This window comes from Elephantulus edwardii, unplaced genomic scaffold (assembly GCF_000299155.1).
Source record: "Elephantulus edwardii isolate Elephantulus edwardi_28Jun2011 unplaced genomic scaffold, EleEdw1.0 scaffold00054, whole genome shotgun sequence".
Lineage (NCBI taxonomy): Eukaryota > Metazoa > Chordata > Mammalia > Macroscelidea > Macroscelididae > Elephantulus > Elephantulus edwardii.
In genome coordinates, this window is record NW_006399804.1 from 539,015 (window position 1) to 551,274 (window position 12,260).

Consider the following 12,260-nt stretch of genomic DNA (forward strand, 5'->3'; position numbering starts at 1 on the left):
CAAACTGAAGCTGTGAACAATCTCAATCTCTTCGCCATCCATCCTGACACTGCCAATTGGTCCAGTGGTGAGAATCTTTGTCTTCTTGACATTGAGCTTCAGTCCATACTGAAGGCTGCAGTCCTTGACCCTCTGCAGCAAGTGCATGAGGACCAACACATAACATTGTTAAAAAACGAAGAAACAATTGTCCAGGATTTGATTTTGCTTGGATCAATAGCTACAGAAGAAGCAGTCACCAAATCAAAAGACAGACAACTTTGGGCAAATCTGTTGTCAAAGACCACTTTAAAAAAAAATTAAAAAAAAAATTAAAAAAATAAAAAATAAAAAAAAGACCACTTTAAAGTGATTAGAAGCAAAGATCACTTTAAGGATTAAGGTACAGTTGACTCAAGTCAAGGTGACTTGAGTTGTTTAAATTCACCTCATATACATACGTTGGATGTTGAATAAAGAATACAAAAGGAGAATGGATACATTTGAACTATAGGGTTAGTAAAAGATACTGAAAATAGCATGAACTTCAAAAAAGAATGAATCTGTCTTGAAGAGTATAACTAGAGTGATTTATGGAGGTGAGAATGGTGAGTTTTACCTCACATACTTTGGACATGTTATAAAGAGAAGTAATTTCCTTGAAAAAGAAACTTTGTAAAATAGAAGATGAACAAAAAAATATCCTCAGTGAAATATATTGATAAAGTTATTGCCACAATGGGCTTAAGTACAGTAGAGATTTTAAGTGTGGCCCAGGACCTGGCAATGTTTTGTTCTTTTATACTCAGGGTCGCTAGAAGTCAGAAGCAATTTGATGGCACATGAAAAGCTCAATAAGGTGAATTGCTACAGTGACTTCAGAAAATGTTGTGAGTTAAACAGAATTGAATAGGCTTTATTCTGTTGTATACAGGATTGTTATGAGTTAAAGTCATCTTTAGAACACCTAACAACATCATCGACAAAAGATTTATCATGGCACAGTGTGTATGGCTCAGCTGCTGCCCGAAAGATTGGTGGTTTGAACCCATCAGCCACTGTAAGGGAGGAAGTTGTGAGGCTGCATCCAGAAAGATACACAGCCTTTGGAAATGCTACCGGGCAATTATATTCTGTCTTCTATGGTCACTAAGAGTGAGAATGAATTTGGCTTTCATTTGACTCTCTTAGATATGAATCCTTTGTCAACTATTTCCTCAATGAATACTTTCTTCCATACTTTTGTCTAAAAACCCAAACAGGTCTTTTGACTATAGACCAAAATAGGATCTTCTGGAGATTCTATTTTTAATCATACTTTTAATTTTATGCATATAAATTTATCAGTTTAACTATATTCAGATATTTTATTTCACTTTTTTGTAAATTTTATCATTTTATATAAGTTTAAATTAGCAGTACAGTTTGTGTTAATGTGTATAGTGTGAGATTTCAGTTGAGGGTTAGGGGTTTTTTTGTTTTGGGGTTTTGTTTGTTTGTTTAACCTATGGCTGTGCAATTTCTCTAGTTGAGCTCCTAGATTTGTAAAACCTTTAAGACTGCTCTACTCTGTCATAGAACATCATTTTGAGTAGAAATTTATAGCAGTGTTTTTACCATTTTGCTGTTTATTTCTTTAATTGTTGGAGAACCACTAACAAGACTGTTGTTGTTGTTGTTATGTGCCCTCGAGTAGTTTGCGACTCATAGCGACCCTATGTACAACAGCCCTAAACCGTGCTCTATCCTGTGCCAATCTCATTGCCCCCGACACACCCATCCCGAGTACCCCAGTCACTGAATCAATCCATCTCATAGAGGGTCTTCCCCTCCTGCGCTGTCCCTCTACTCTACCCAGCATGATGTCCTTCTCCAAAGGCCTGTCTCTCCTTACAACATGTCCAAAGTATGTCAGGCGAAGCCCCAGAATCCTTGCCTCCAAGGAGCAACCTGGTTTAACCCTCTCCAGGATGAATCTGTTTGTTTTCTTGACAGTCCATGGTACATTCAATACTCTTCTCCAGCACCACAGCTCAAAGGCGTCAATTCTCCTTCTATCCTCCCTAGTCATTGTCCAATTCTCTGATGTATAACAAGTGATTGCAAAAACCATGGCCTGTATCAGGCGGACCTTAGTCTCCAGAGAGACACTGTTGCTCTTGAGTATTTTGGAGAGGTCCCTAACCACAGACTTTCCCATCGCAATGCGTTTTTGATTTCCTGGCTACTGGTGCCAAGAGTGTTGACCGTGGAGCCGAGCAAACTGAAGCTGTGAACAATGTCAATCTCTTCGCCATCCATCCTGATGCTACCGATTGGTCCAGACTAGTATCCCTCAATTTCACTACCTTTATATGTTTGTTAAAAATTAGTCTGTAATCTTTGCAGCTAAATTTAAGTTCTTTCTTTTGCTCTGTTGATCTAAGAGTCTGTTGCTTCATCAATACTGTCATGATTATTTTAGCTATATAAGTCTTGGAATGGGACAATTTCTCCCAATCATTTGTTTAAATTGTTTTTATTCTTTTGACTTTGCAATAGATTTTAAAATAATCTTGTCAATATCTACAGAACTCTTGCTATAATTTTGATAATAATTATCTTGACCTTTATACCAGTTTGGGGTAAGTGAGACCTTTCATATATTGAGTTTTCCAATATGAAAGTGCTATTTTTGTTTTATTAGATTATTTATTTATTTCATTGACATTTCACAATATTTAGCATATAAAACCTGTACATATTTTGTTATATCTACATCTAAAGACTTACATTTTTTCCTATTGTTCTTATTGTTATGAGCTGTCACAACAACTACAACTCAAAGCAACCTTGTGAGCAGTGGATCGGAACCTTGTCCTATCCTGTGCCAGCCTCACATCTCTGACACACTTGAACCCTCTGTCACAGTCACCATGTCAGTCTTTCTGTGGGCCTTCACTGACCCTTTCCAAGCATCATGTCCTTCCCCAAGGACTGACCTCTCCTAAGAACATGCCCAGCATATATGAGGTGGAGTTTCACAGTCTTTGCCTCTTCACCCAGATTTCAGTTTCCCCAGTAAAACATTGTTTGATCTGTTGCAGTTCATGGAATATTCAGAACCCTTTTCCAACACTACAGCTCAAAAACTGGTTCTTCTGTTAGCATTGTCCAACTTTCACATGCAAAGCAAGAAATTGATAAAATCATGGCTTGGATTAGTGCACCTACTCTTTAAACTGGCATCATTACTCTTTAGGAGATACCTGACAGCAGATTTTCTCTATGCAACTCCTCTTTCAATTTCTTAACTACTAGTACCTAGTGTGTTGATTGTGGATCCAAGTAAGATGAAATAGTTAACAATGTCAATCTTTTCTCCTTCTATTATGTTTTTGCCTATTATGCATCTTGAAATTTTCCCTCCCTTGATGCTAAGATGTAAACCATGTTGATGGCTGTAATCTATAATTTTTTATATTAAGTGCTTCAATTTCTCCTCACTTTAACAACAAGGTCTTCTGCATTTTATAAGTCTTCTTCTGACTGATCCTATTCCCACATTGTCCTTCATAAATTTACTGAGGACTCTCATTTTGGAATGATCACCAACTCTTTTGGGTAAAATACTTGCCTGTCAAGTATTGCTCTAAAGCTGAACATATAAATTTTAAAAAGTTAGGGAGAAATGACCATCCACTTCTGAAATAGAAGGCTTTTGAAAATCCTATGTACAATAGAGAACACTTAAGTAGTATTAGCAGATATGACACCAGAGGCTGAGCCTTTGTATTGCGAATTACAAAGGAAGAGAAAGAGTTACAATTAGATGCTACTGATTGGACATGAAATGTGGAAAGTATGAATGTAGGAAAATCAGAGATTGTTAAGGAAGAAAAGGAATGCATAAATATTGACATACTAGGCATTGACAAAATAAAATGGGTTGGCATGGGACATTTTAAACTAGAAAATCATATGATCTTAGAATGCTAAAAATGAAAAAGTTTGGGTGAAATGGGTTCAAATTCATAGTTAAGAAGGCCATATCTAATTACACCTTGAAATAAAATGTTGTGAGCAACAGGACAATATCCATACACATACAAAGAAGACCTGTTAATACCACTATCACTAAAATATATACACCAACAACCAGATCAAAAGAAGAGAAAACAGAGGACTTCTATCAACTTGTGTAGTATGATAACGATATAACATACAACTAAGATTCATTAATAATGGGCGACAGGGATGCAAAGGTTGGGTACAGGGGGAAAGGATCAATAGTAGAGAAATATGGACTTGATAGAAATTTGGCTGGAGATAGAATGATAGAATTTTGTACCATTAATGATCTATTCATTGCAAATACCTTATATAGGAAACATGGTGACTATACACATGGATCTCATCTGATGGTCTACATAGGAATCAGATAAATTACATTGGTGGGGGAAAATCATTGGAAAAGATGAATATCAGCTGTGAAAATTAGGCCAGGTGCTGACTGTGGAACAGACCATCAAGTACTCATGTGTAAGTTCAAATCCACTCAAAAACAGGGTTGAGACCTTGAACACTAACGAGTGAATGAGTTGTGAGAGTACATTGAGAATATCATCCATGATGAATGCAAAAACGTCATTACAAAGACAGAGGAAGAAGGAAAGGCCAAGAAGGATGTCAGAGAGATTCTGAATATTGCACTAGAATGCTGAAAAGCCAAAGCAGAGGGAGAAAATGAAGACATGAAATAACTGAATAAAAGATTTCAAATGGCAGCTCAGGAAGACAAAACAAACAAACATCATGAAATATGCAAAGAACTGGAGTTAGAAAAATGAAAGATGAACTCGCTTGCCATTTCTCAAGCTGAGGGAATGAAAGAACAAATTCAAGCGTCAAGTTGCAATACTGAAGGATTCTATGGGCAGAATTTTGAATGATCCAGGAAGCATTAAAAGAAGATGAAATAGTACACAGAGTCAGTGTACCAAAAAGAATTGGCTGACACAGAAGAATTTCATGAGACAGTATATGATCAAGAGGCAATGGTGGAGAATGTCCAAGCTGCTCTGAAGGAACTGGCAAAAACCAAGGCCTCAGATATTGTTGGAATGCCAATGGACATATTTCAACAAATGAATGCCGCCCTGGACATACTCACTAGGCTTTGCCAAGAAATCTGGAGGACAACAGCCTGGCCAACTGACTGGAAGAGATCCATATTTATTCCCATTCCAAGCAAAGATGACCCAACAGAATGTGAAAATAATTGAAAAATTTCACTAATAACTCATGCAAGAAAAATCCTACTGAAGATTATTCAAAACAATTGGAACACTACATTGACAAAGACCTGCCAGATGTGCAAGCAGGCTTTAGAAGGAGTTGTGGACTAGAAACATTATAGCCAATGTAAGATGGATCTTACTGAAAGCAACGAGTACCGGAGGTGTTTCCGGATTACCAATGTGTTTCATTGATTATGCAAAGGCATTAGACTGTGTGAATCACAACAAATTGTGGCTAGCCATGAGAAGAATATGAATCCCAGAACTTACTTGTGCTTATAAGAAACCCAAACTTGGATCAGAAGGCATTCATTGGAATAGAGCAAGGAAACACTGCATGGTTGGTTCAAGATAAAAAAAGGTATACATCAGAGTTGCAACAATCTCCATACCTTTTCAATTTGTATGCAGAACAGATAATTTGGCAGGCTGAACCATATGAGGGGGGTATGTGGCATCAGGATGGGAGGAAGACTTATGAACAACCTGTTCTGTGCACATGACACAATCTTGCTTACTAAAATGAGGAGGACCTGAAGCATTTGCTGCATAAAGTCAAGGATTGCAGTCTTCAACATGTATTGAAGCTCTGTATCAAGAAAACAAAGATTCTCACCACTGTGCCAATTGGCACCATCATAATAGAGAAGAGATTGAAATCGTTAATAGGTTTAGCTTGGCTCCATAATCAACACACTTGGTACTAGAAGCCAGGAAATCAAAAGATAAATTGGGTAAGTCTACTGTCAGGGACCTCTCCAGGGTCCTGAGGAGCAACAGTATCAGTCTAGAGTGTAAGGTGCACCTGCTACAAGCCATGATTTCCACAATTACTTGCTATGCAGTAGAGAGCTGGACAATGACTAAGGATAATAGAAGATGAATGACTTTGAGTTGTGGTGCTTGAGAAGAGTATTGAACATACCATGGACTGCTGAGAGAACAAACAGTTCTTAGAGAGGGTGAAACCAGGCTGCTCCTTGGAAGCAAGGATTTTGAAGCTCCATCTCACATACTTTGGGTATATGACCAGGAAGCACCAGTCCTTGGAGAAGGACATCATGCTTGTAAAGTTAGAGGGACAGTTAAGAAAAAAGAGCAGAACAGATACAGCAGGATTGGCTCAGGATAGAGTTCAGAGCTATTGTACACAGGGTCACAACATGTCACAGCAACTTGACAACATATAACAATAACAACAACCTAAATGTTTATTTTTGTGTCCAAGTCTTCTTGTGGATGTATGAAAATATAGCTGTAAAACAATTATTGTATGTTTCCCACTGATCTAGTCAGTGTATTTACTAGCTGTCAGTGGTTTTGTTGTGTTTCTTAGAGTCAGAACCAACTCATAGCTGATCCTCCAATGAGTTTTCAGAGGCAGTGAGTTGAAGGAGCTTTGGTGGCTTGTTTCTGTTGTTAGGTGCTATACTGAGTCAAGTAATGCTCAGAGCAACCCTGTGAACAACAGATCTGAACCCTGTCCTATCCTGTCCCATCCTCACAATCCCTGACAGAGTTGAGCCCATCCCTGTAGTTACAGTGTCAATCCATCTGGTTAAGAGCCTTCCTCTCTTTGGTTGTCCTTCCCAAGTACTGTATCCTTCTCTAATGAATTGCCTCTCCTAGCAACATGCCCAAAGTATGTGAGACAAAGCTTTATCTTCCTTGCCTCCAAGAAGCACTCTGGCTGAACCTTCTCTAAGACATATCTTTTTGCTCTTCTGGTATCCCATCGGACATTCAATACTCTTCTCCAACACCACAATTAAAAGGCATCAATTATTTTTCTTTTAATTAAACAATTAAAGGATGTTTGTGGCAGTTTCTTTTCATTTAGATTGAATTCTGATCTGGGCTCTATCTCTAATAATATAACTATCTATGTTCCTCTATTGTTCATAGGTTTTCAGAGACCTGCTATTTCATAAGTGGGTGGCCAATCCTACTGATTAGTCTGTCTTAATCTGGGAGCTCTACTAGTACTCATCCACTGTGGGTGACATTCCTGGAAATAAATACATCAGTGGCACAGAATTCAAGGAATTGTGCTGCTGATGCAAAGATACACAATCTAAATTTACCAGCTCTTCCATGTAAGAGGGATAGCCAGACCTTCTCTTGAATCTTACTGCTTCTGAAAACTCACCAGAGGGTCACCTATGGGTTGGTTCTGACGTAATGTACATAACAAAAACAGCAAATCACAAGGGAGGAGATTGTCCATCTTTCTCCAGTGTGGCAAAGATAGCTCAACTATATGTCTTTGAGTAAAAGCAACTCCTTGTGACTAATCTCCATTGCTATCTTGATAGTTCAAATCCACTAGTTACTTCATGAAAATTAGATGTCTAATCTCCTCCCATGTGATTCACTTCTTCCGAAAACCTACTGGAAGGTCACGCATTGCTTTTGCACAATAATAATGGTTTTCGGCCTGCTTTAAGCATAAGTAGAAATAAAATAAAGTATAAACCGCTCAACTTAGATATTTATTTTTCAAGAGTTCTCAAAATTATGGATTAAATATTCTTTATAATTATGGAATTATTCTGATTATCTGTTTTATATTAGCTGAACTTTTTTCAAGGAACTAGTCCATTTCATCTAAATTCTCAAATGGATACACACATACTTTTCTATTGTTTTTGCTGTGTATCATCAAGGTAGAACTGACTCATAGCTGACCCCATAGGGGGAGGTAACATCTTTTTTTAACCTGTAGTGTCTGTAGTGATATCCTCTTGTCTTATTCCTAAAACTGGTAATGTGAACATTTTCTATTTTTACTTTGATACCAAAGCCAAACAAAACCCCTCAACCTTATTACTGTCAAATTAGAACCAACTCATAGCTGACCTCCAGTAGGTTTTCTAAGACTGTAAATTACATCAGAAAAGATTGCCCATCTTTCTCCAATTAAGTTACTGTGGATTTAAACTGCCAGAAAATAACATATTTGAGTTAGCAGCACAATTCCCTATAGACTGGATCACTAATATATAACTAATATAATACTTTCAAAATATATCCTTTCCATGAATGTTCAGCTTCTCTCTCTAATATTTTGAAAATGTGTTTTACATATGATGCCAAGGAAAGTTCAAGTGTAGGCATGGAAAAAGAGCTGTGGTGGTGTAAGGTTAATTGAGAAGTAATTTGGTCAATCCCACCTAGTGCCTCCATGAAGACTGGAAATCTTCTATAAAAATTACAGGGGGCAAACCCCCCCAAAACACTAAACCAACAAATCTGTCATGCAGTTCTGCTTTATCACATTGGTTTGTTATGAGTTAATATCAACTTAGTGGTACCTAACAACTACAGGCATGAAGGTAAATGTTGCAGTGAATTTAGGGGTAGTTTCTGATACTGTCACTATCACTCTTTGAACATTTTACTCAGACTAGGAGTCTTAGGGTTTTAAATTAGCTTCTTATTTTATTCCTGTCACTGCTCTCTTATTCCTTTTCCTAGAATAAAATGCTCATTTAATTAATTAAATATTTGTAAAAATAATAGCTGTGTATTCATTGTTGTTGTTATGTGCTGTCAAGTCGTAGGTGACTCATAGCAACCCTATGAATGAAAGACCTTATATAAGTTTCATTGCTTCTCCAAGTTCATAGAGTTCCGGAGACAAACTATTTCAGAAGTGGATGCCACTCTGCTTCCATGTTTGTTTTAATCAGGGAGCCCCACCAAACACTGTCCACCATGAGTAACCATTATCACATTTGACATATATTCATTACACAAGTACACTGGTTTTTATATTGTGTTAAAAAACCCCAAAAACCTAACTTATTGCCATTGAGTCAGAACCAACTCAAAGCAGACCATCCAACAGGTTTTCAGAAAACTGTAGTTTACATGAGAGGAGATTGTCTACCTTTATGCCTTAGAGTAGCTGAAGGATTAAAACCACCTGCCTTTGGTTTGGCAGCACAACTGCTTAGTCACTAGGCCACCAGACCTTCTAGTAGAAGTTCAGGTAAGTAGAATTATAAAAGCAAGGAATCTAAGAGTTTATGAGGATGATAGAAATCAGGTTAGCCTTCTGAGCTAGGCATGCAACACTAAAGTTTTGTGAAAGATTAGCTTTATACTCCAGTTACACTTAATCATTAACTTTTATCTCCTTTGTAATACTTTTCATATTTGATTATTTTTAGAACTCTAGGATGGGGTATGTCTATATATCAGCCTCCACTTGTACTAAATTGCAGTTGAATGTATTTATAATTAAAACCATACTAAGACAATTCTAATTCATAGCAATCCTAATAGACATAGGAGAATTTCTGTGTAGGGTTTCTGAGATGATAAATCTTTACAGAAGCAGATTGCCTCATTCTTCTCTTGAGGAGAAACTATTGGATTCAAACTGTCGAACTTTTGGTTAGCAACCTACCATTTAACTCATTGTGCTACGTCTTCAAAGTGACAAATTTAAGAAGAGAAAGCATTATGGAATTGTTGCAGAACACTTTCAAAGGAAAACTATTCTTACACATACACACAGACAGACCTTTTAAACTGTTGGTCATATCTTTGTGTATTACTTTGCCTTCTCTTGAATTTGTAAGTTTAATTTTTTTTTTACATTTTAAATTTATTCCTTATTTTCATTCTGGCTATATTCATCTCTGTCCTTTCTATTTTAAACTGAAAGGCACAATTTACCACTTATTTATATTGACATTTAAGTAACATCTACTACACATCATTGAGCCTTCTCAAGTTCTGATAAATCAGAGTAAACAAACAATCTACATGTATGACTTTATACCCTCCAATTCTCTTTATTTAAAATGTAAAAAAAAAAAACCCAGCAAAAACCCCAAACCCAAAACCCAAATGCTTTCATATTAGAGGGAAAAAAGAGAAAGTTAATTTATGTTTGTATATACACCTCTTAGTTTTATCATAAATATCCTTTGAGCATTGATGTATAAGCATGTTTAATTACTTGTGTGGTGATTGTTTTGTACTTTATTGATTTACAAGTCCCAGGGCTACGTAGTGGGTGAGAAATATTTCCACTTCAATACAAAAGGTTAAATTAATTATAATCTACTGTGAGCTGGAAATTGGACTGGAAGTAGTGCATGACCTTCAGGTATACAGAAAAGAAAACTCATGCTCATTACGTCCCTGGAGTTTCAGAGGCTGTAATACACAAAGGGAGGAGATTGACAGTATTTTTCGGTGGACTTGCTGGTACATCAGAACTGCTAGAGACAGTTTCTTTCTTTATCAACACAATTTGCTACAGAGTTAATCACCAGAACTCTCCATGTGTAGTTATGAAGGGATCAGAACATGCTTGAAGGAATGAAGAGCAAAGGAAAGGGAGACAAGTCAGTGAAAGAAAATTAAATGTCCTTAGGAACTTCCTTTCAAACCACAATAAAAATAAAAGAGACTAAATATTGAACAAATCAAAGAAAGGTACATAATCAGACAATCTGCAAACACAGTTCTAGATTTTTAACTAAATCTGCTGTTAGGGACCTCTCTAGAGTACTCAGGAGCAACAGTGTCTCTCTGGAGACTAAGGTGCGCCTGATACAGGCCATGGTATTTGCAATCGCTTGTTATGCATCAGAGAGTTGGACAATGACTAGGGAGGACAGAAGGAGAGTGGATGCTTTTGAGCTGTGGTGCTGGAGAAGGGTACTGAATGTACCCTGGACTGCCAGGAAAACAAACAGATTTATCTTGGAGAGGATAAAACCAAGCTACTCCTTGGAGGCAAGCATTCTGGGGCTTCGGCTGACATACTTTGCACATGTTGCCAGGAGGGACGGGTCCTTGGAGAGGGACATCATGCTTGGGAGGGTTGAGGGACAACGCAGGAGGGGAAGACCCCCTATGAGATGGATTGATTCGGTGACTGGGGTAATCGGGATGGGTGTGTCAGAGGCGCTGCCGTTGGCACAGGATAGAGCAGGGTTTAGGGCTGTTGTGCATAGGGTCGCTATGAGTCGGAAAGGACTTGACAGCACATAACAACAACAACAACAGATCAGTATAAGAACAAAACAAATTGTGGAAATACTGGAGATATATATGTTTATCTCTTCTGGACTCTATTGCTTACAGTGACCATAAGAGTAAAAATCTATATTATGCATCTTCAATATTACATATCAAATTATGGGTTGTGTGAGTAAAAGGCTATAATGGAGAAGAAAAGAGAAAAATATCATGGTTTGAATAAGGCAAAGCAAGATTATAAAATCAATTACAAGCAACAAAGAAATTTATAGGTTGATATTATGGCAGAGTGAACAAGAAGTAGAAATAAAAAATATCTCACAGAATCATGAAAAGTTCACCAAAATAAGCTTTCTTTCTTCCCCCCTCCCCTTTTTAGTAAAAGGGAGAGGAAATAATACATAGGGCAGAAAATAGAAATTATATTTATGCACAAATGAAAATGTAATTGTGTATTGTCCAGTTGGAACCCACTCATAACTAATCCTCTAGCATGTATTCAAAGGCAGTAAATCTTATGACGGAAAATAGTCCATCCTCCTGTGGAGCAGCTGGTGGATTCCAGTCCCATGCTTTTGGTAAAGCCCCCATCAAATTGTACAACTCCATGATTAATCCTCTCCACTCCCTGCACATCCTCATTCCTATAGACAAGTATCTCTCATGGACATGTTGTTGTTGTTGTTGTTGTTATGTGCCGTCGAGTCGCCTGCGACTCATAGTGACCCTAGATACAAAAAATCCTTAACAAAATCCTAGCCAATAGACTACAAAAGCACATTAAAAAAAATTCACCATGACCAAGTGAGATTCATAACAGGTATGCAAGGATGGTTCAACATAAGAAAAACAATCAACGTAATTCTGTATATTAACAAAGTAAATAACAATAACCACATGATCTTAGCAATGGGTGCAGAAAAAGCATTTGTCAAAATCCAACACCCCTTCCTGATAAAGACACTCAGTAACATTGGAATAGAAGAAAATTGGAATGTC